A 26,188-nucleotide genomic window follows, 5' to 3' on the forward strand; every position below is an offset into this window, starting at 1 on the left:
TATGATCTTTTTAAATGTGCAGGAAACATTCACCAAGATGGGCCACATTATGTACCAAAAACAAGACTCAGATTCAAAATTACTGAAATCATACAGCATGTCTTCTGATTAGAGGGGAATTAAACTAGAAATCTGTAAATCCCCAAATACTTCAAAATTAAACAGCATACTTCTAAGTAACCAACAGGTCAAAGAAGAAATCACAAGGGAAATGTTTTAAATATTTTGAACTGAATGCAAATGAAAACACATCAGAAAGAAATGGTGGTTAAAAATCTATACTGTTTAATGCTTATTTAGAAAAAGAACAAAGGCCTATATACCAGAGGAATAAGAGTACTTACTTACAAATTTGGCACTCAGAATAATTTTATTTTATAGATTTCTGAGCAAAGTCTCAATGCCACTGGACCTATAATTTCTCTAACCTACTGTATCTCCCAAAAAACAACACAAACTCTTTGTAAATATGGTCATTTGTGAAACAAAGATAGCTAGCCCTGCAATGGCACTGCTGTGAAGAAGGAAAAAGGAAGGCTGTAAACTCGGTCAACGCCTCTCAAACTTTAATGCACCCATAAACCAACTAGGGGTCTTGTGAAAATGAGATTCGGAATCAAAAGATAAAGGGTTGGGTCTGAGATGATGCTTCGTTAACAGGCTGCCTAGTAAGGCAGACCATCCTTCTGGTACCTGGAAACAAAAACCCTCTCTCCTAAACTCTATTTAAGTCTCATCTGAACTAGGAAAAGTTTCTCCCTCCAAATCTAATTTTTCACTTCCTCTTGTCTCCTCTCCCCTCCCTGGAAAAATTCTGAGAAGAGATCAGTGGATGCTTGGGGCCAAGTCACTTAATATGATAGAGACAGGGCTTACCAGTGACCATTTAAGTAGTGATCAATTAAGTAGCAGGTGCTTGATTGATTCAAGGACTGGCTTTAATAACCATAACTTAAAATGTTCTGAAACCTTTTTTTTTTAATGCCTGAAATTCCTCTGGTCTACGTGAGCACCAAGCAAGACGGCGGCACCCCCAACCAAGAAAAGAGGCCCCAGGGAGTAACCCCCTCACCCGGCACCTTTACCTTGAACTTTGTGACCTGCAGAACGGATCATGTGAAATATGATGAAGAGTAAACAGCAGTAGGGCAAGACAGAAGCCCGGAGACAAGTCAGAAGGTCATCAGAATAATCCAGTCATCCCGTCCCTCTCTTGGCCCAGCTGCAGCAGACGAGAGCCCCACCCAGCCTCTCCCGGCCAGAGGAGGAGCATTCAGAAGAATGTCAATTACATTTTCCCTCCACAAGGATCTTTAGAGCATATTTTGGAGATTATCCACAAAAGTGAATGACATTTTGGCAAAAATAGCTTGATTTCTATGTGACAAAAGACGTGCAGTAACATCGAGGTGAACACAGCAAGGAGGCCCTCACCAGGAACCAAATCTGCCATCACCTGGATCTTGGACTTCAGCCTCCAGAACAGAAAACTGTACTCCCACGGACAGGGGTGCTGGAGAGCTCGTCCCCAGAAGGCATTTCAGGAGGCTCAGCGTCCACCTCCATCTCTGAGGCTGGCGGACTGGGAAAGCGGGAAATGCACCCCTCCTTTCCTTTCCCCTTTCACCTCTTTGCAGGAGGCTCCACACCCCCTTCTGCTGTCCTTCCCTCCTGCTTGCCCTTAGCTGTTGGCTGAGGATGGCTCCAGACAGGACCATTCCAGGACCACTTACATTCTAATGACAGTGCCTGGGAAAAGTGCCTGGTGGAATTTCAGGCAAGGACCTGCAGTGGGGGAAATCCTAATACTTGATGTCAGGTAGAGCTGAGTTTGATTCCCAGCTTTGCTACTAAGGAAGTATGTGGTTTTGGGCAAAATACTTAACCTCACCAAGCCTCCAGTTATTTTGATCATTAATTTAAAAGAATGACTGAATTTCAGATACCCATGGGAGAACCTGGTTTAAATTAGGCATCCAGGCCCCCAGTAGTCCCACCGGCCTCGGGGGTGGGGGCGGCCTCTTCAGACTGGGCGCGGGGCCCACCGGCCCCCTCCTCAGAAGGGATGCCCTACAGCCTTGTGTGCCAACTCGGCAGACGTAGAAGTCACCCAGCAGCCACGCTGCTGTGCACTGAGGCCCCCTTAGGCCCTGCCATTCAGACTTGGCGAGCGGAGGCCAGACTCCACAAGGCCACGCACACCTCTGGAGTTGAGGCCCCCAGTGGAAGGCGCTGTAGGCGGCCCCGAGCTGAGCGGGCCTGTGGCCTTGGCCAACAGCCCCCTGCAGCCTGGAGAGGACGCCCCGGGCGGCCCGCAGGCCAGGGCAGGGCACCGGGTGCACACAGTCCCAACAGGACTTGCTTCCAGGAGACGGGCTCCCATGCCAGCCCGGTGGGAAAGGGAAGGCCGAAAGTTCAATGCAACCTTCAGAACCAGAGTGTTTAAGAAGCATCCCCTCCTTTGGATGCCAGAGAAAACTAACAGGCTGGACAGTCGGCTCTGAGATTACCCTGGGATCTTTGATCTTGGCAACCCCACCTCCACCTTAAGGAGAAGAGTGTCTATTTTTTTTTATGTTACCATTAATATACAATCACATGAGCAACACTGTGGTTACTAGATTGCTCCCATTATCAAGTCCCCACCACAAACCCCATTACAGTCACTGTCCATCAGCATAGTAAGATGCTATAGAGTCACTACTTGTCTTCTCTGTGCTATACTGCCTTCCCCTACATTACGTGTGGTAATCGAAATGCCCCTAAATACCCTTATCCCTCCTTTCCCTCCCACCCTACCCCTTTCCCTTTGGTATCTGTTAGTCCATTCTTGAGTTCTGTGAGTCTGCTGTTGTTTTGTTCCTTCAGTTTTTGCTTTGTTCTTATACTCCACAGATGAGTGAAATCATTTGGTACTTGTCTTTCTCCACCTGGCTTATTTCACTGATCATAATACCCTCTAGCTCCATCCATGTTATTGTAAATGGTAGGACTTGTTTTCTTATTATGGCTGAATAATATTCCATTGTGTATATGTACCACCTCTTCTTTATCCATTCATCTACTGATGGACACAAGTTGCTTCCATTTCTTGGCTATTGTAAATAGTGCTGCGATAAACATAGGGGTGCATATGTCTTCTTGAAACTGAGACCTTGTTTTCTTTGGGTAAATTCCTAGAAGTGGAATTCCTGGGGCAAATGGTATTTTTATTTTTAGTGTTTTGAGGAAACTCCATACTGATTTTCACAGTGGTTGAACTAATTTACATTCCCACCAGCAGTGTAGGAGGGTTCCCCTTTCTCCACATCATCACCAACATTTGTTATTGTCTGTCTTTTGGATGTTGACCATCCTAAATGGTGTGAGGTGATACCTCACTGTGGTTTTAATTTGCATTTCTCTGATGATTAGTGATGTGGAGCATCTTTTCATGTGCCTGTTGGCCATCTGAATTTCTTCTTTGGAGAAGTGTCTGTTCAGATCCTCTGCCCATTTTTTAATTGGAGTATTTGCTTTTTAGTTATTGAGGCATGTGAGCTCTTTACATATATTGGATGTCAACCCCTTATTGAATATGTCATTTATGAATATATTCTCCCACGATGTAGGATGCCTTTTTGTTCTACTGATGGTGTCCTTTGCTCTACAAAAGCTTTTTAGTTTGATATAGTCCCACTTGTTCATTTTTGCTTTTATTACCCTTGCCCAGGGAGATATGTTCAAGAAAAAGCTGTTCATGTTTATATTCAAGAGAGTTTTGCCTATGTTTTATTCCAAGAGTTTTATGGTTTCATGACTTACATTCAGGTCTTTGATCCATTTCAAGTTTACTTTTGTGTATAGAGTTAGACAGTAATCCAGTTTCATTCTCTCACATGTAGCTGTCCAGTTTTGCCAACACCCGCTGTTAAAAAGGCTGTCAATTCCCCATTGTATATCCATGGCTCTTTTATCATATATTAATTGACCCCATATGGTTGGGTTAATATCTGGACTTTCTATTCTGTTCCACTGGTGTGTGTGGCTGTTCTTGGGCCAGTACCAAATTGTCTTGATTACTGTGGCTTTGTAGTAGAGCTTGAAGTTGGGAAGTGAGATGCCCCCTGCTTTATTCTTCCTTCTCAGGATTGCTTTGGCTATTCAGGGTCTTTTGTGGTTCCATATGAATTTGAGAACTATTTGTTCCAGTTTGTTGAAGAATGCTGTTGGTATTTTGATAGGGATTGTATTGAATCCATAGATTGCTTTAGGCAGGATGGCCATTTTGACAATATTAATTCTTCCTACCCAAGAGCATGGGATGAATTTCCATTTTATAGTGTCCTCTTTAATTTCTCTTAGGAGTGTCTTATAGTTTTCAGGGTATAGTTCTTTCACTCCCTTGGTTAGGTTTATTCCTAGGTATTTTATTCTTTTTGACGCAATTGTGAATGGAATCGTTTTCCTGATTTCTCTTTCTGCTAGTTCATCATTAGTGTATAGGAATGCAACAGGTATCAATTTTGTATCCTGCAACTTGCTGAATGCAGGTATTAGTTCTAGTAGTTTTGGAGTGGATTCTTTAGGGTTTTTTTTATGTACAATATCATGTTATCTGAAAACAGGGACTGTTTCACTTCTTTACTAATCTGGATGCCTTTTATTTCTTTGTTTTGTCTGATTGCCATGGCTAGGACCTCCAGTACTATGTTGGATAATGGCAGGGAGAGTGGACATCTTTGTCTTGTTCCCAGTCTTAGAGGAAAAGCTTTCAGCTTCTCACTGTTCTGTTAAGTATGATGTTGGCTGTGGGTTTGTTACATATGGCCTGTATTATGTTGAGTACTTGCCCTCTATACCCATTTTGTTGAGAGTTTTTATCATGAATGGGTATTGAATTTTGTCAAATGCTTTTTCAGCATCTATGGAGATGATCATGTGATTTTTGTCCCTCTTTTTATTGATATAGTGGATGATGTTGATAGATTTTCAAATATTTTACCATCCTTGCATCCTTGGAATGAATCCCACTTGATCGTGATATATGATCCTCTTGATGTATTTTTGAATTCAGTTTGCTAGAACAGTGTTTATTTTTTAAGTCTGCCATCTGGAACCAAGTGTATTGTATTCCCCAGTCTACTATGATCTCAGAACCACCTTGAATCTGTTGTTTGGGGTTGCCATGGACACACAGTTCTTATTCCAGTACTGACTGGTAGGAGCATCAGGTAAGCAGATCCTGGCCTTGCACGGGATCCCAGAACTCTGTCTCTACCTTGGCCCGTCCTGGTTCTTGGGCCTGCCTCTCTGGAACAAAAAAAGGCAGAAGCCTCAGAGCTTGGAAATCCTACTCTCACTGAGCACAAGCCTGGTGTTCCTGTTCACGTGTAAAGACTATTTACAGATTAATTCTAGATTAAATTCAGCCACAAGACAGGACCATGCAAAGATTAAAAGACCCTTTCTATCTCTGGTTCATGCATCCGAAAAAAAATAAAGTTATGGGTGCCTCTTTAGGGTCCTATGACAACAGTGAGAACAGGGGGAATGATGTAGACAAATTGACATCAGTAATCTCTGATGGAGCCACCAACAAAAGTAAAATAGAAAAACTTTCCAAGCCTGATGATGGTGATGAAGACATTGATTTTCCTAATTCATATGAAGATAAGAAGGCTCTAACAACCTTTGCTGTGTCTTCTAGCCAGAATGTCTATAGTAGCTCTGACTGGAATGAGCTCACATCAGTGACCAGTAAGGACATGATCAATGAAAACTCTGCATTGAGTGATTTGACAGCAATATCCTCTGAGGGAATCTCCAGGGCAAACTCTGACTCAAATGAGTTGGAAAAAGTAATCTGTGTTAGAGCTGTGAATGACAGTAAAATAGAACAACTTTCCAAACTCGATGACGGTGACAAAGACATTGATTTTCCTAATTCATGTGATAGTGTGATTAAGAGGACTGTGTAATTAATTGTATCATTTTTCACACTCAGAATATTTGGAGTTTTGCTGACCTTTGCAGATTTGTCCCTCATCATTATAGAATTAATTGTCACTGATAACACAATGCATATTCCTTTGGAAGTTCATTAATTTCTTTAGCAATTTGTTTTTTTTTAATGAATATTCTTCTTCAAATATTTGTAGAAGGGATACAATCTTATTTTTCTGATATACTTAACTCTTTAGATGCTGTCATTATTGTGGTAACTCTACTGGTTGATATTGTTTGTATTTTTAATGACTTTAAGGTTCTTAAATATATTCCCAGATTGGCAATTTTATTTCAATTTCTACGACTTATCATTGTGAAAAAAGTTTTTCATCTGGCTTATCAAAAAAGACATCTTGAAATGCTGTCCAGAAGGATGGTTTCAGGAAATAAACGGTGAAACAAGAAGGATGGATCTGACTTATATCTCACTTACATTACTGGACATATTATTGCCATGTCATTCCTATCTTCTGGAAAGGCATCTTTTTATAGGAATCCCATCAAGGAAGTTGTACAATTCCTGGATAACAAGCATCTAAACCACTACCAGGTCTACAATCGACGTAGGGAAGGAGATTATGATCCTAAGTATTTCCATTATAGGGTCCATCAAAAAATGATTGATGATCACAGTGTCCCCTTTCTGAGTGACATATGCCAGCATTCACCAAGGAAGTAGATGAGTGGATGGCATAAGATATGAAAATAAAATTCAACATCCATTCATGATAAAAACTCTCAACAAAATAGGTATAGAGGGCAAGTACCTCAACATAATAAAGGCTATATGTGACAAACCCACAGCCAACATTATACTTAACAGTGAGAAAGTGACAGCTTTTCCTCTAAGATCGGGAACAAGACAAGGATGCCCACTCCCCCTGCTTTTATTCAACATAGTACTGGAGGTCCTAGCCACGGCAATCAGACAAAACAAAGAAATAAAAGGCATCCAGATTAGTATGAAAGAATCAAACTGTCACTGTTTGCAGACGACATGATATTGCACATAAAAATCCTAAAGAATCCAAAAACTATTAGAACTAATACCTGCATTCAGCAAAGTTGCAGGATACAAAATTAATGCACAGAAACCTGCTTCATTCCTATATACTAATGATGAACTAGCAGAAAGAGAAATCAGGAAAGCGATTCCATTCACAATTGCGTCAAAAAGAATAAAATACCTAGGAATAAACCTGACCAAGGAAGTGAAAGAACTATACCCTGAAAACTACAAGATACTCCTAAGAGAAATTAAAGAGGACACTAATAAATGGAAATCCATGCATACTCTTAGGTAGAAAGAATTAATATTGTCAAAATGGCCATCCTGCCTAAAGCAATCTATGGATTCAATACAATCCCTATCAAAATACCAACAGCATTCTTCAACAAACTGGAACAAATAGTTCTCAAATTCATATGGAACCACAAAAGACCCTGAATAGCCAAAGCAATCCTGAGAAGGAAGAATAAAGCAGGGGGCATCTCACTTCCCAACTTCAAGCTCTACTACACAGCCACAGTAATCAAGACAATTTGGTACTGGCACAAGAACAGACCCATAGACCAGTGGAACAGAATAGAAAGTCCAGATATTAACCCAACCATATGGGGTTAATTAATATATGATAAAAGAGCCATGGATATACAATGGGGAATTGACAGCCTTTTTAACAGCGAGTGTTGGCAAAACTGGACAGCTACATGTGAGAGAATGAAACTGGATTACTGTCTAATTCTATACACAAAAGTAAACTTGAAATGGATCAAAGACCTGAATGTAAGTCATGAAACCATAAAACTCTTGGAAGAAAACATAGGCAAAACTCTCTTGAATATAAACACGAACAGCTTTTTCTTGAACATATCTCCCTGGGCAAGGGTAATAAAAGCAAAAATGAACAAGTGGGACTATATCAAACTAAAAAGCTTTTGTAGAGCAAAGGACACCATCAGTAGAACAAAAAGGCATCCTACATCGTGGGAGAATATATTCATAAATGACATATTCAATAAGGGGTTGACATCCAATATATGTAAAGAGCTCACATGCCTCAATAACTAAAAAGCAAATACTCCAATTAAAAAATGGGCAGAGGATCTGAACAGACACTTCTCCAAAGAAGAAATTCAGATGGCCAACAGGCACATGAAAAGATGCTCCACATCACTAATCATCAGAGAAATGCAAATTAAAACCACAATGAGATATCACCTCACACCAGTTAGGATGGCCAACATGCAAAAGACAGACAATAACAAATGTTGATGATGATGTGGAGAAAGGGGAACCCTCCTACACTGCTGGTGGGAATGTAAATTAGTTCAACCACTGTGAAAATCAGCATGGAGGTTCCTCAAAACACTAAAAGTAGAAATACCATTTGCCCCAGGAATTCCACTTCTAGGAATTTACCCTAAGAATGCAGGATCCCAGATTCAAAAAGACATATGCACCTCTATGTTTATCACAACACTATTTACAATAGCCAAGATATGGAAGCAACCTAAGTGTCCATCTATAGATGAATGGATAAAGAAAATGTGGTACATATACACAATGGAATACTGTTCAGCCATAAGAAAGAAACAAATCCTACCATTTGCAACAACATGGATGGAGCTGGAGGATATTAAGCTCAGTGAAATAAGCCAGGAGGAGAAAGACAAGTACCAAATGATTTCCCTCATTTGTGGAGTATAAGAACAAAGAAAAATACTGAAGGAACAAAACAGCAGCAGACTCACAGAACCCAAGAATGGACTAACAGTTACCAAAGGGAAAGGGACTGAAGAGGATGGGTGGGAAGGGAGAGATAAGGGGGAAAAAGGGGCATTACTATTAGCAGACACAATGTAGGGGGGTCACAGGGAGGGCTCTACAACACAGAGAAGGTAAGTAGTGATTCTATAGTATTTTACTATGATAATGGACAGTGACTGTAATGGGGTATGTGGTGGGGACTTGATAATGGGGGGAATCTAGTAACCATAGTGTTGCTCATGTGATTGTATATTAATGATACCAAAATTAAAAAAGATAATGAAATATCATTGTGTTTCACTGTAAGGGAGGCAAAAGCAGAACTGGAACTATGGTGTGGGCCTCCCTTATTGCCAGTGAAATACTTAAAACTGCAGAGGACACCTTTATTACTCTGGGGAATGACGAACGGATAGAAGCACCAGCACTAAATTTCAGTGGGTAAAAACTCTTTCTCAGAGCAGATATGTTGGATATTTTGCGGATATGAAAAATCTCTACAACTGCACTCTCCCTCCAATAAAAATACTGACAATAAAAAAGCATATTATTTATTCAATTCATAGTGTTGGAAAAGGCAATGGAAATGATCTAAAAGTACAAATAACAATGCAGCAAAAGACCTTTTTCTGTTATGCTTCCGGAAACTAACTCATGATATTGAAGCAGACAGAGTAATAATTAACCTAGTCAGCTGTCCCCACTGTACGATGATGTGAAAGTGCAGTTTTTCTCTTTGGATCTTCCTAAATACTATGACAAGTGCCCATTTTTCTTCTGGTTCCACACATCTTTTATACAAAGTAACAGGCTTTATCTTTCAAGAAATTAATTGGATAATCTCCATAAACCCAAAACATGGAAAATCTACTGTCCAGAGTTTGCAGTTGAGATCTATTGATGAAGTCATAGCTGGTACCTACTTAAGTGCTGTCCCCCTTCCAGGACAGAGTCATGTTCCTCACAGTCCCTGCTACTTCCTTGTATCTTCTGAACCTACTTCCCCGCTAGTATCCTTGTTTACACACATGTATGTATATTATTGGAAACCTATTAAATATGTACAAGATTTTTAAAAAATTCCTTTGGACTCAGACCAGTATTTCTTTTTAACAGCAGTAAGACTCTTACTGTATATAATGTAAAATCTTAAAAATGAGCTTGCTTAATAATACCTGCTTCTGAAGCATGATAGACTGTGACTCTTGGCTGACCCTGTTTCTTGATCTCCTGAGCTAGGTGTAGGTGTTTATTAGGCCCAGTGGATAATAGCCTGGCATGACCATGGCCCTAAAGAAAAGGCTAATCAGTAAAGAGGAAAACGAAGGGCAGGAGGAAAGGAAGGAAACAACATGAGCAATGCTTCATGTAGCTATTCCATGCGTCCATTTGAATTATCCGTACCTCAGAAAGGATGATTGACTTCCAAACCATTGTAATTTGGGGGCAAAGATTTTTGTTCACCAGAATCTTCCTCATCTCCAGTTGTGAATTCCCAGCCAAGAAATATCAATAATGGAACACTAAAAGCACTTTCTGAAAGTTACTGCTTCCTGGCATGAAAAATTATGTAGTAATTCTCTTTAAAAGGAAAAAAAATACTACCTTGAATTACATAATAATTTGGGGCAAATAATTCCAGGTACAGATTCATTTCTATGAGGACTTAAAGACTTTTGTAAGATTTATTAAATTGACTTTAGATAGACTTTCCTAATTAACTCATCATGCAGGACAGGCAGAGAGTAAGCACTCCTAAATACGTCAAGAACCAGCCTGGAATTCAAAGTTTGAGTAACTCATACTCAAGACCTAGATCATATAGCTTACAGAATAGAAACAAGAAAACTATAGCCCATGAACCATTCACCTAATTTTGTAAATAAAGTTTAATTGGAATACAGCCACTCTCATTTGTTAGAAGTATTACTCCTACCCCTCTGTAGTGCAGTTCAGTAGTTATGACAAACACCACATCTGTAAAGCCAAAAATATTTACTGTCTGACCCTTTGAGAAGAAGTTTTCTAACCCTGCCCTAGAAGACTGAGCAAGGACCAAGATTTAAGGACACAAGAAAGTATTACATTGAGCAGAAAGCTATCAACTATCACAGTACAAATTAACACAAAGTAGTGAGTTTCCTATAACTGGAAAGGTTTAAGCAGCTCTTAGATGACCATCATCTTAGAACTGTGGTAAAGGGGATATATATCCCTCTGAAAAGTTTTCTCAAATTGTTTCTGAGATTCTACATCCTTTCATGCTACCTATTGCACAAAGGTCCACATTAGACTTCTTGAAAAAGAGTCTCACTCGACTCACAAAAAATCTTACATTACAGCTAAGACAATCTAAAGAAAACATACATCTTGAAAAGGAGAGCTCTTGGTATCTTCTGGTGGCCAGTTCATCTATAATTGGCCCACAGAAGTGACTCTGCTGGATAGATGCCATGTCTCATTTTGTGGCTATTATAGCTCTTAACATAGTGTGATTGCTCCACAGAGATTTGTAAATATAATTTAATGATGTCTCTGTGTAATCCAGATTGCCAAATCTTGCTGCAATCTTATTCTTGGGCAAAGAATGTGTGTGTCAACTCAATTACATGCTCTGAAATATCTGCTGCACTGCTATGATCTTCTAGAACAGTAAGTATTGTCTAGAAATCAGGTGAGCGGGCCAATGGACAAATAAGGTAAGGCTTAAAATATCAAAGATTCGTCATTGTTTTTCATTTCTTAACCAAATTGCATTTTATAATATAGTAAATTAAGAGGGTTTTTTCTTTTTTAAGGTTTCCAATTAAAGTGTTAAACATATCTACTGCATTTTAGTTAGGGAGCCCCAGGAGATGGATCTGGGCTCCACTCCTCCACCAGAGGAACACACTTTGCAATTCTCAAGCCAAGTCTTTCTTTAACAAATTTGGCAGTGTAACTGGCTGGGCTTGCAGGTAGTAGAGCAAGCACTCAGCAAAACGTTCATTTTTATGGTGTTGGCTTTCACTTAAATATCAGCAGGAGGCAATGTCACTTGGTTAAGTCCGCCTTTGCTCTACATTAAGGCATGAGCTTGATGTGGCTGAGTACCGAGTAATCCAACAACATTTGAAGCTTTGGGTTGTAGCCAAGGACAAGTAGGTTAAGAATTTTAGCTCTGGCTCTAGATTGAAAGTAACTTAATCAGCATTCTGAGATGGATTCATCCACCATCATCACTAATACAGTTCAAGAAGAGATGCAAGGGCTCAGAATTAGAGCTTAGATGCCACAGAATTGGGACAGAAATGGTGCTGAGTAAAGAGGTTACATGACATTTAATCTCAAAGTGTTGATGGCTATGGATACCAGACTTAAAAGAAATAAAGACTGGCCAAGTTATCAAAAATCTTACCATTTAGTATTCTCTCTTAAAAAAAGAATGTACACTTTGTATTAAACACTTGAGAATAAAAAACAAAGGGATTTTGAAGGAGGAGCCAAGATGGTGGCATGAGTAGGGCAGGTGAAATTTCCTCCCAAAACCATATATATTTTTGAAAATACAACAAATACAACTATTCCTAAAAGAGAGACCAGTGGATATAGTACCACAGCCGGGCTACATCTACATCTGCAAGAACTCAGCACCTCACGAAGGGGGTAAGATACAAGCCACGGCCTGGTGGGACCCAAGCACCCCCCAACCCCAGCTCCCGAGCAGGAGGAGAGGAGTCAGAGCAGGGAGGGAGTGGAAGAACAGGATTGCTAAACAGCCAGCTCTAGTAATCCACATCGAGAGCACAGACACACAGTGCAGAGTGTGCTGGATATTAGAGAAATGGAAAAGCAAAATCTGTGAGCGGTTCCCTGAAACCGGCTCCCCTGGGACAAAAGAAAAGCAAGTGCTTTTTGGAAGTCTTAAAAGGACAGGGACCTCACAGCTGGACAGAATCGTCCTAGCACACTCATCTCAGCAGCTGGGAATCCTGGGGAACTTCAGGCTCCATAACCCCCAGAGCAGCAGCACAGCTCTGAAGCCCCTCATGGCAATAAGCAGCCTGCCAATCATTCCTCCAGCTAGCGCAGCCCCCAACATAGCAGCCGAGTAGCCTGAGAGTGGCCACGTGCACCCGAGGCAGCAGCAGAGTGCCCCAGGACTGGCCGTGAGAGCTGGCAGTGGCAGAGGAGAGACCTGGAAGTGGCCACAAGCACCGCAGCAGCAGCGGAGAGTGGCCAGGGAGTGGTTGCATGTGCCCGCAGTGGCAGCGGAGCAGCCTGGTAGTAGCCACACCCCCAGCTGCCACCCAGCATCTCCCAGTGTGCAGCCACCCGGGCCAGACCCAAAGGCCCCCACCAGTGTACAGCTGCCTGGCACAGGCAGAAGAAACCAGGGCAAGGCACAAAGGGGCACCACTCCTGCAGGAGAGCACACCTGGCACACCTGCCACTCCCTGCAGGTCTCTTGGCTACCCTGATGAAGAACTCACCCACAGAAGCTTAGGGGATGAATCCAGAGGCTGCTCCATGTGTGTAGGTAACTGACACAGGCAGCAGAGAAGGGCAAGGTGACCAGCAAGCAGGAAAGGACTTTGTTCTCCCAGCTGACACACGGATCACCTGCCTACAGCCACCGCTGTCACCATGAAAAGGCAGAAGAATTTGGTCCAGTCCAGAATTACCCAGACAACCCCTGAGAGAAGGCCTGGGGAGATAGATTTAACCAATCTTCCTGAAAAAGAATTCAAAATAAAGGTCATAACCTGCAGAGAAATATGCAAGAGCTAAAGGAGCATGTAGGAAGGGAGAATACAGAAATAAAACAATCTCTGGAAGGACTTAAAAGCAGAATGGACCAGGTGCAAGAGGCCATTAATGGAATAGAAATCGGAGAATAGGAATACAGAGAAGGTGAGGCAGAGAGAGATAAAAAGATCTCCAGGAATGAAAGAATATTAAGAGAACTGTGTGACCAATCCAAACAGAACAATAATCGCATTATAGGAGTACCAGAAGAAGAAGAGAGAAAGAAAGGGACAGAAAATGTCTTTGAAGAAATAATTGCTTAAAACTTCCCCAAACTGGGGAAGGAAATAGTCTCTAAGACCATGGAGGACCACAGAACACCCTACACAAGGGAACCAAAGAGGATAACACCAAGAACATATAATAATTAAAATTATTATTAAATTAAATTAAAATTAAAAGATCAAAGACAAGGACAGAGTATTAAAGGCAGCCAGAGAGAGAAAAAAAAGATCACCTACAAAGGAAAACCCATCAGGTTATCATCAGACTTCTCAACAGAAACCTTACAGGCCAGAAGAGTATGGCATGATATATTTAATGCAATGAAACAGAAGGGCCTTGAACCAAGAATACTGTTTCCAACACGATTATCATTTAAATCTGAAGGAGGGTTTAAACAATTTCCAGACAAGCAAAAGTTGAGAGAATTTGCCTCCCACAAACCATCACTACAGGATATTTTAAAGGAACTGCTCTAGATGGAAGCAGTCCTAAGGCTAAATAGATGTCAACAGAGAAAATGAAATCACACCAAAGAAAGCAGACCAATATAATACTAACTAAAGGCAAAAAATAAAATCAACTACTCACAAAAGCAGTCAGAGGAAACACAAAAGAGTACAGAATAGAACACCTAACATATAAAGAATGGAAGAGGAGGAATAAGAAGGGAGAGAAATAAATAATCATCAGACTGTGTTTATAATAGCTTAATAAGAGAGTTAAGTTAGACAGCTAGATAGTAAAGAGGCTAACCTTGAACCTTTAAAGCCTGCAATGGCAATAAGTACATATCTTTCAATAATCACCCTAAATGTAAATGGACTGAATGCACCAATCAAAAGACACAGAGTAATAGAATGGATAAAAAAGCAAGACCCATCTATATGTTGCTTCCAAGAGACTCACCTCAAACCCGAAGACATACACAGACTAAAAGTCAAGGGATGGAAAAAGATATTTCATGCAAACAATAGGGAGAAAAAAGCAGTTGTTACAGTACTCGTATCAGACAAAATACACTTCAAAGCAAAGAAAGTAACAAGAGATTCAGAAGGACATTACATAATGATAAAGGGGGCAGTCCAACAAGAGGATATAACCATTGAGCACCAACATATATGAAACAAATACTAACAGAATTAAAGGAGGAAATAGAATGCAATGCATTCGTTCTAGGAGACTTCAACACACCACTCACTCTAAAGGACAGATCAACCAGACAGAAAATAAGTAAGGACACAGAGGCACTGAACAACACACTAGAACAGATGGACCTAATAGACATCTACAGAACTGTACACCCAAAAGCAGCAGGATACACATTCTTCTCAAGTGCACATGGAACATTTTCCAGAACAGACCACATACTATGCCACAAAAAGAACCTCAGCAAATTCAAAAAGATTGAAATTCTACCAACCAACTTCTCAGACCACAAAGGCATAAAACTAGCAATAAACTGTACAAAGAAAAAAAAGAAGCTCACAAACACATGGAGGCTTAACAACATGCTTCTAAATAATCAATGGATCAATGACCAAATTAAAACAGTGATCAAGCAATATATGGAGACAAATGACAATGACAGCAGAAAGCCCCAACTTCTGTGGGACGCAGCAAAGGCAGTTCTAAGAGGAAAGTATATAGTAATCCAGGCCTATTTAAAGAAGGAAGAACAACCCCAAATGAACAGTCTAAAGTCACAATTATTGAAACTGGAAAAAGAACAAATGAGGCCCAAAGTCAGCAGAAGGAGAGGCATAATAAAGATCAGAGAAGAAATAAATAAAATTGAGAAGAATAAAACAGAAAAAATTAATGAAAACAAGAGCTGGTTCTTTGAAAAAATAAACAAAATAGATAAGACCCTAGCCAGACTTATTAAGAGAAAACGAGAATCTACACACACATCAACAGAATCAGAAATGAGAAAGGAAAAATCATGACGGACCCCACAGAAACACAAAAAATTATTAGAGAATACTATGAAAATCTACATGCTAACAAGCTGGAAAACCTAGAAGAAATGGACAACTTCCTAGAAAAATACAACCTTCCAAGACTGACCAAGGATGAAACAGAAAATCTAAACAGACCAATTACCAGCAAAGAAATTGAATTGGTAATCAAAAAACTACCCAAGAACAAAACCCCTGGGCCAGATGGATTCACTGCTGAATTTTATCAGACATATAGAGAAGACATAATACCCATTCTCCTTAAAATTTTCCAAAAAATAGAAGAGGAGGGAATACCTCCAAACTCATTCTATGAAGCCAGCATCGCTCTAATACCAAAACCAGGCAAAGACCCCACTAAAAAATAAAATTACAGACCAATACCCTGATGAACGTAGATGCAAAAATACTCAACAAAGTATTAGCAAACTGAATTCAAAAATACATCAAGAGAATCATATATCATGATCAAGTGGGATTCATCTCAAGGATGCATGGATGGTACAACATTTGAAAATCCATCAACAAAAAGAAGGACAGAAACCACATGATCATTTCCATAGATGCTGAAAAAGCATTCGACATAATTCAACATCTCAACAAAATGGGTATACAGGGCAAGTACCTCAACATAATAAAGGCCATATATGACAAAACCACAACCAACATACCAACATCATACTTAACAGTGAGAAGCTGAAAGCTTTTCCTCTGAGATCGGGAACAAGACAAGGATGCCCACTCTCCCCACTGTTATTCAACATAGTACTGGAGGTCCTGGCCACAGCAATCAGGCAAAATAAAGAAATACAAGGCATCCAGATTGGTAAAGAAGTCAAACTGTCACTATTTGCAGATGACATCATATTGTACATAAAAAAACCCTAAAGACTCCTTTCCAAAACTACTAGAACTAATATCTAAATTCAGCAAAGTTGCAGGATACAAAATTAATACACAGAAATCTGTTGCTTTCCTGTACACTAATGATGAACTAACAGAAAGTGAAATCAGGAAAACAATTCCATTCACAATTGCATCAAAAAGAATAAAATACCTAGGAATAAACCTAACCAAGGAAGTGAAAGACCTATACCCTGAAAACTACAAGACACTCTTAAGAAAAATTTAAGAGGACACTAACAAATGGAAACTCATTCCATGCTCTTGGCTAGGAAGAATTAATATTGCCAAAATGGCCATCTTGCCTAAACAATCTATGGATTCAATGCAATGCCTATCAAAATACCAACAACATTCTTCAATGAACTGGAACAAATAGTTTTAAAATTCATATGGAACCACAAAAGACCCCGAATAGCCCAAGCAATCCTGAGAAGAAAGAATAAAGCAGGGGGCATCTCACTTACCAATTTCAAGCTTTGCTACAAAGCCACAGTCATCAAGACAATTTGGTACTGGCACAAGAACAGACCCACAGACTAGAGGAACAGAATAGAGGGTCCAGATATTAACCCAAACATATATGGTCAATTAATATATGATAAAGGAGCCATGGACATACAATGGGGAAATGACAGCCTCTTCAACAGCTGGTGTTGGCAATACTGGACAGCTACATGTAAGCGAATGAAACTGGATCATTGTCTAACCCCACATACAAAAGTAAATTCAAAATGGATCAAAGATCTGAATGTAAGTCATAAACCATAAAACTCTTAGAAAAAGACATAGGCAAAAATCTCTTGGACATAAACATTAGCGACTTCTTCATGAACATATGTCCCCTGGCAAGGGAAATTAAAGCAAAAATGAACAAGTGGGACTATACCAAGCTGGAAAGCTTCTGTACAGCAAAGGACACCACCAATAGAACAAAAAGTCATCCTACAGTATGGGAGAATATATTCATAAATGACAGATCTGATAAAGGGTTGACATACAAAATATATAAAGAGCTCATGCACCTCAACAAACAAAAAGCAAATAATCCAATTAAAAAATGGGCAGAGAAGCTGAACAGACAGTTCTCCAAAGAAGAAATTCAGATGGCCAAAGGACACAAGAAAAGATGCTCCACATCACTAGTCATCAGAGAAATGCAAATTAAAACCACAATGAGGTATCACCTCACACTAGTAAGGACGGCCACCATCCAAAAGACAAACAACAACCAATGTTGGTGAGCATGTGGAGAAAGGGGAACCCTCCTACACTGCTGGTGGAAATGTAAACTAGTTCAACCATTGTGGAAAGCAGTATAGAGGTTCCTCAAAAAGCTCAAAATAGAAATTCCATTTGATCCAGGAATTCCACTTCTAGGAATTTACCCTAAGAATGCAGCAGCCCAGTTTGAAAAAGACAGATACACCCCTATGTTTATCACAGCACTATTTACAATAGCCAAGAAATGGAAGCAACCTAAGTGTCCATCAGTAGATGAATGGATAAAGAAGATGTGGCACATATACACAATGGAATATTATTCAGCTATAAGAAGAAAACAAATCCTACCATTTGCAACAACATGAATGGAGCTAGAGGGTATTATGCTCAGTGAAATAAGCCAGGAGGAGAAAGACAAGTACCAAATGATTTCACTCATCTGTGGAGTATAAGAACAAAGAAAAAACTGAAGGAACGAAACAGTAGCAGACTCACAGAACCCAAGAAAGGACTAACAGGTACCAAAGGGAAAGGGACTGGGGAGGATGGGTGGGAAGGAAGGGATAAGGGGGTGTTGGGGGGGATAAAGGGGACATTATTATTAGCATGTACAATGTGTGGGGGTCATGGGGAGGGCTGTGCAACACAGAGAAGACAAGTAGTGATTCTACAGCATCTTACTATGCTGATGGACAGTGACTCTAATGGGGTTTGTGGGGGGGGACTTGGTGATGGGGGGAGTCTAGTAAACATAATGTTCCTCATGTAATTGTAGATTAATGATGCCAAAATAAAAAATAAATAAATAAAATAAACAAAGGGATTTTGATTTTTTTTATTTCTAATTCTAGAACCAGTTAGAAATATCTGAAGATATCCCTAGTACAGGTCCCTATACTTTTATAGTTTGTTTAATTAAGTAGTAAAAAGATAGGTAGAATATAAGCAAACGATCCAATAAAAATTATTAGTGACAAGTTACTATAAAAGTCACTGTGGGGAATCTCAAGCGACACCACTGCATTGTACAATCTCGAAAACTCAAAAGAAGGAAAACATCTGTCAGCTTTCAGTTTCAGAACGTCTCTGCCTCGTCATGCTGTCCTGATCATCTCCTAGTTGATATACTGCAAGTTTATTTCTGTCATAGTCCTGTGTAGCTACATAATCAGCCTTTCTCTTCTAAATAACCTGCTGCTAGAATGTGACCTATATACTTTGTATCTTTAGCACCTGCCAAAGTGGTTGGCACATAGTAGGCACTCCAATGTTTAAGTGGATGGACATACAAATAAATGCCACTGACAGTAGAAGTGCCCTCAAAATACTTGGTATCCACCCTTTAGCCTCCCTGTCACCCATTCTTGCCCATGATCATAACCTGTGCCTTTTCTGCTAGTTCCATCACCTAGAATGCACTACCCCTTGCCGCTTTAAATCCCACCTACCCTTTGCAGCAGTGCTTCTCAAAGTCTGGTCCACAAACCACTTGGTTAAAAGCTTTTAGGAGGCTTCTTAAAATGCAGATTCCTGGGTCCCACAGCAGACCCACAAAATAAAAAACTCTGGAAAGAAAGTCCAAAAGTGTACATTTTAAGCAAGTTCCTCAAATGATTCTGATATTTATTATCCACAGATCACACTTTAAAAAATGTAAATGTGAAGTCAAACCTGCTGTCAGAGTTAGTCAACCAGGCAATACCACATTGTCCCATCTGCACTAGGGACTGTGTATAATACATAACCACTTGGCAAAAGACTCAAGGCTTTGACATAACATGTTGACATAACAGGGGGTGTAGGCCATGTCTTTAGAGAGGATCCAAAGGCCTGGCCATAGAGGGAGGTGTGGGACCTATTAGCTCCCATGACAACAGGCTATGGCTTCCTTGACAGTTTATTATTGATCTGGAGCAGTAATTTGTTTCTCCCCTGCCTCATTCTGCAAATAGATCTGAAAAAAAAAGAACCTACAGAAATACAACTTTCCAGGATAAACTTTAAGCAAATGTGGAAATAGGATCCACAGGAAATAGGAAATAGGAAGAGAAACAGGGCCAGAAAACAATATAAATTCAATGTCAAAATAACAAATACTAAGAATAAACTGAAGTAGTTCCTGTTTTCTAGTGACCAAAGAATATGGAAACATCATTTAAAATATTCTCAATATTCAAAAGATAAAACACAAGTTAGAAAAATTCCTGAATTTCCCGGACACTGTCAATCTGACCAAAGCACAGCTTCATATTCTGAAAAGCATGTCAATAATATGAAATACCTCTCCCACCCCTCCCTGTGGAGGGGCAGTGATCCCTGGGTGGTTGCCTTTTGTAGATGAGAGGCATGGTAGATACCTCAGGAAAGCTTTAAGTTAATACAAAACCAGTGGCATTGATGTGGATGCTCAAAATGGTGGTCCTAGAGGCTTTTCCTAGTTTACTAGGACACCTGATTTGGATAAATGTAGCATTTTTCAAATTTTTCCCAACAGGTATATCTTTTACAGATTGTAGTATTAGGACATTATTAAAACACAACAGCCCACTTGCAATCCTAGAAACTAGGGCCATTATGGGGTGCAAGAAAATTATAGGACCATGGAAATATGTGACTATGAAATTCCAAAATTACAGGCCTATAGAATTAGAATGTTTCTCAGTACATGATGCTATTTAGACATCAGCAGTGAATGTTGATCATTCAGCTTGGGTAGGCTTAATGTTGGCAAACATCTCCACCCTGTTAGAAGGTGATGATAGGCACCGAACTAATTCACACAGTGTTTGTGGTCTCCACAACTGGTGTAACCCCCAAATGTCCAATTTTATTTTACCTCACATTGGCACAAGCTTTAGCTATACAAATTTCTCTTATAAACATCATCTCAAGCTCCAGAGAATAACATAATGGTTAAGTGCATTTCAGAAGAACTTAAGAATAAATGTGTACTGCCTAAGGTTTTCCAGTTTTCTTTGATGGTATCCTATCCTTAACATAAGACGATGTGTTGGGTGGGATAACAGGCAAAGAACATGAAGATTTTTTTTAAATGGCCCCTCTTGCAAACAAATCCAATAATAACTTATAACTACTGAACACTGAAGATTTACCAAGTATAATACTAAGCTCGTTCCATGTGGTATCTCAATTAATCCTCACAACCATCCTAAGAGCTAAACACAATTACTGTTTCCTATTTTTCACAGGTGATACAACAAGAGCACAGAGAAGGCAATAGACCCAAAGCCCTGTAAGTAAGAGGTAAAGTCCACACTGAAACTCCTGCAGCACCTGCCAGCCTACCCCTTCCAGGGTGCCACCATTCAACCACTCTAATATAAGGGAGTCCAAAGAAACAAGAATAGTATCAAAGCCCCATGTAAATAACACTGTATTCATTTTTTATTTTTGCCTTGACAAATTACCACAAACTATGCAGCTTAAAACAACACAAACTTATTATCTCACACTTCTGTAGGTCAGAGGTCTGACATGGGCCTCACTGGGCTCAAATTAGGGTGTCAGCAGAACTCCCTTCCTTTCTGGAAGCTCTAGTGGAGAATGTCTCTTGGCCCATTTGAGCTGCTGGCAGAATTCAGTTCTTTGCGGTTGTAGAACTGGTGTCTGTGTTTCCTTGCTTGGCTGTTGGCTAAGGGCTGTTCCCAGCTTCAGAGGCCAATGCAGGCCTGGGCTTGAGGATCCTACTTCCATCTTCAAAGACAGCAAAGGGGGGCTGAGTCCCTCTAATGCTGCATCTCTCTGACTTTTCTGCCTTCTTCTTCTGTTTTTAAGGGCCCAGAAGAATAATCATCCAGGAAAATCTCCCTATTTTAAGGTAAGCTGTTTAGCGATCTTCTTTCCCTTTTGCCATCTAAGGTAACGTGTTGCAGGCTAACACTGGAGGGTGAATACCACGGGCGAGGAATCCTGTCTACTGCAAATACCAACAGCGAATGTCTATACATCACTAAACCATCTCTCATTCACATAACATGGTCATCCTGCTCTTTGTGTGCTGAGGTAATGATGTTGTAAACTGTACACTGTACACTAACATTCTTAAGAGTAGGTCCTGATGTTATTAATTGGCAAGATAGAAAGTAGCACAGCACAGCACCCACTTGAATAGGCACTAGCTAACTCCTGTCTTTCTTACTCCCTGTGACAGGTATGGGTTGGCCAACAGAATGGAGACAAGCCAGGTGAAAACTGAAGCCGAATTTCAATCCGGTCCATTCACCCGGGCTCAGCATCCTGGGACTGAGGTTTAGTTCACTGCTGAAGTCTCCTTTGGAGCCAATTAGTTTCAAAAATGGGAACCTTCTCTGGACCTTGACCACAATTTTAAGCTCACTAATGGGTGTTTTTAATTGTAAGGAGAAATGAGAGGAAAAGTTCCAGGAAGACCAGGTTACATTTATTTAAAACGTCTACTGAAATCATAACCTTGCAGATTTTAGTGACTGGAAGTAGCACTTTTCCACAAGTATAATCTCTTAGGTGCTATTCATGAACTTGTCACCTAATTTCCCCTCTTTATTGAACATTTTAAATTTAACTGAAGAAAAAAAATTGCAAAATACTTTTAAAATTTCAAGAAGACCCTACAATGCTGCAAATACAGATTAAAGGGGGTTTACCTAGACATTGGCTAAAAGGTCCCAGATGGCCTCCCCATCTCCAGCCTCTTCTCCTGGCCTTCTCCACACCACTATCAGAAGTATCTGCCCAAAGCATCCCTCCCTCATTCCACAGCCTTACTGAAAAGTTGTACAGAGGTCCTTGCCACCTCCAAAATAAGTACCAACTCCTTAGGTGTGCTTCGACAACCCTCACAATCTGGTCTTAGCCTACCTTTCCACCTCCTTCCCAACTAAATCCCATACCACTGCCAGGACCACCTACCTCTGGGGCCTGTGCCTCAGACTTCTGGCCAAACACAAAACCCCATTACCTTCCCTTCATGCATTCTTCAGCCAGGAGAGCCTGTGCCCCCCACACCCAACAACAGAAAACAAACTCTTGTTTCCATACACAGTCCTAACATCACGACCCCCGTAAACTAATCATCACATTCTCCTTAGTGCTCCCATAATATTCTGTTTTTGCCTCTATCCCAGACACCACCATACTTCGCATGGGGTCAGGGCATATTATACTGGCATGCTAGATATTTGGTGGAAAATCGTTGTATTTTTTCTGTATGTTTGAAAATTTTCACAAAGTGTTGGCAGAAGTTAAATGATGAATCGCATCTTGGAATTTGCTTCCTCAACAAGGTGTGGAAGTAAGTCACAACATTTGCAGGAATCAACACGAAGGAGGCCAAGAATGCACTGTGGAATTGTAAACAAAAAGTACTTAGGTAAGAGTGTGGTAAAACGTGTTTTCTGCCCAGTAGGAAAAAGCATGTACCATAGCTGACCTTAGAGAATCATGGAAATAAATTTCTCATTCCAGTGAAATGTTCTGGTGACACATTTTATTTTTGTAGTGTGCTAACAGGGCTATCCCAGTCATCTATGTGGTTTCAGTGATGCAAGGTGACACCTCAAGAGAAGTTTCGATTTTGAGTTCAGCTTCCTGAGTCAGGCCTCAAGGACCAGAAGAGCCGTGAAGATACAATCCCCAGAGAGGGAGACGGATCACGTTCATGAGGATGAGCAAGCATTTCTGCTGTCCTGAAAACAAAGGGCTCTAGGTAAAAAAAAAAAAAAAAGAAGAAGGCAAAGGGATGAGCCATTTGCTCCAGAAAAGTGTGTCTTGTGTCATCGCACACTGAGAGGAGAATGACATGGTCAGATCATGTTCTACAGACACAAGACAGACTGTGATTCTAACGAGAGCCAGAGAAATGGGAAAAAACGAGAGGATAGATATAATAAGTAGCCAACACCCCTCAACCTTATAAGTCCTGAATAATCCAAGAGCAAGAGAAGGAACTATTGTTCCTAAACACATCCAAAAAAACAAAAAAAAACAAACAGTAAAGTAGTCGAGATGTGGAACAACCTAAGCATCATGAACAGATGAACAGATAAAGAAAATGTGGTAAACACATGCAGTAGATCACCCAGCCTCGAAACGGAAGGGAACTCTGGCATCGATGACGACATGAATAAACCTGGAGGACACTATGCTCAGTGAAATAAGCCAGATACAGAAAGACAGATACTACACGGCATCACTTATGTGTGGAATCTAAAAATAGAAAAAGCTCATAGGAGCACAGAGTAGAGGGCAGTGGTTGCCAGGGGCTGAGGGAGTGGAGATGGGACGATGCTGGTCAGAGGGTACAAAGTCTCAGTTATGCAAGATGAATGAACTCAGATGAGTGAGCTCAGGGAATCTGATGTGCAGCATGGTGACTAGAGTTAAAACACTGCATTGTGTACTTGTGAAACGTGCTACAGGGTAGATCTTGAGTGTTCTCACCACACACATACACACACACACAAAGAAAATGGTACCTATATGAGGGGATGGGTAAGTTAATAAGCTTAACTGTGGTGAGCATTTCAGGTATATACTTATATCAAATCACCAAGATGTATACCTTAAATATATACAATTTCTACTTGCCAATTATACCTGAATAAAACAAAAACAATGATAAACTACTTGTTTGGGGAAGGAGGCGGTGAGTTAAGGGAGTATATACTGTATATCTTCTACATCTGCATGTATTTTAAAGTAATAAAATATCAATATTATCACTTGACGGGACTTATGAATATCAGTCTGAAGTTATTTTCATATTTCCCTTGGCTACACCCTTGAAGTTCATCAAATAAAATGCAAAAGAACTAGATATGCTGCTTGTCTGGCCTTTCTCACTTCCATCTCCCTCCCTAAAACTAATATATATACTGGAAATGAAAGTGTTTATGCCTTGCATACTCTAGTAGGGAGAGAAAAATTTCAGTGGGATAAGGGGGAAAAAAAATATTATTTGTCCCAGGACCTACCTGTCTCATACAGAACTTAAACAACTTTTATAAGTCTATTTTTAAAAAATCACATCTTGTACATGCTTACTCTGATTTGTCATTTTTCCAGCCTATTTGCACACCCTTGTACCCACTTAAGCAGTCTCTCTGGATTGGCTGCTCAGCGTCACATTCTGCCTGATTCATTTCTCCAACAGTGTGGAAATAGAGTGAGGCAATAATGCACGTCTGCTCAGGCAGCCAACCAAGAGACCACCCGATCCCTGCATAAGGGTATCTCAGCCCTGCCCATGGCTTTGATCTGCTTTCAGTTTTTAAATGCTTCCTGTTGCCTAGTGCGGAGCTAAATGGCTTTGCTTCAATAGACATTATGTCACCCTTCAGCCCTTACGTAAACAGAGTGTCTAACACCTTCTTGATGTAAGCCAAGCCAGTAAGGCTAAAGCAGAAGTTGACAAGATAAGTATTTTGCATCGGCACCTGCAGGAGTTGTCATGCCTCCTTGTATGCATGCTTTCTGCATGGCGTAACCAGGAAATTTAAATTTAGACTCTGCAGCACTTCTTTCTAACTCCTATTAATACTTATTGAAGTCATAATGACATCAGATAGAACAGAAAATAATATTTCTTCCTGAGACCTTTTTTTCCTGAGTCATCTCAAAAGTCACAGAACATAAACCTTGAAAGAAGACAACTTCCCTTTTTATGACCACTTATGCGAGAAGTTAATGAGCATGCCTATCTTCACAGTGTTTCACAGTATATAATTTTCTCATCCAAATGTTTTATGGTATCAACAATGAGAGAAAGACAACATACACAAATTTCATTTTAGAGAAACTGATCTTCATCCAATGAGCATTTATTGAGTATAAATAAACTAAGGTCAGGCATCATGCTAGGTACTTAGGGCGGGGGGTGTTGAAATGAATAAAACATTATATGACAAAGGATCAAAGAAGCCAGTGCTGAAGATAATTTTCCCAACTGCACACAGCTGGTGGGTGGCAGAGCCACTGAAGCTCTAAGATCCTAACTCCTTCCTCTCAGCCACACAGAGCTTGTCTGCAAATATGCCTCTGAAACAAGGATGACGCTCTGTGGTCCTGTACCAGAGAAAGTCATGGCATGAGGGTGAGCATACTTGGGAAAGCCTTCCTTGATAAGGTGGCATTTGAACAGGGGTTTGAAGAACAGATGGAACTGCAAAACATGGGAATGGGCAGCTGTGCAAGGTGGATAGCAGAAATCATGAGAAAAGACCAGAAGGAAGTCCTGGAGCAAAGCAAGTCGGTGGAAGGATAGTGAATGCAAAGGTGAGTGGAGATGAACCTAAAGGGGTTCTGGCCTCGTTCAGTAGGCCATGGGATCCAAAGG

General features: G+C 40.3%; 1 protein-coding gene and 2 pseudogenes across 1 annotated transcript in view; 2 read left to right on the top strand and 1 right to left on the bottom strand.

Annotated features, from left to right (window-relative positions):
* BMP6 (bone morphogenetic protein 6) overlaps positions 1–26,188 on the bottom strand; it is a 159,427-nt gene that overhangs the window by 119,462 nt on the left and 13,777 nt on the right. The window lies entirely within an intron of this gene.
* On the top strand, positions 4,308–8,022 carry LOC140846765 (phosphatidylinositol 3,4,5-trisphosphate 3-phosphatase TPTE2 pseudogene; annotated as a pseudogene).
* Positions 9,090–12,819, top strand: LOC140846764 (phosphatidylinositol 3,4,5-trisphosphate 3-phosphatase TPTE2 pseudogene; annotated as a pseudogene).

The sequence above is a fragment of the Manis javanica genome, chromosome 16, assembly GCF_040802235.1.
Source record: "Manis javanica isolate MJ-LG chromosome 16, MJ_LKY, whole genome shotgun sequence".
NCBI lineage: Eukaryota > Metazoa > Chordata > Mammalia > Pholidota > Manidae > Manis > Manis javanica.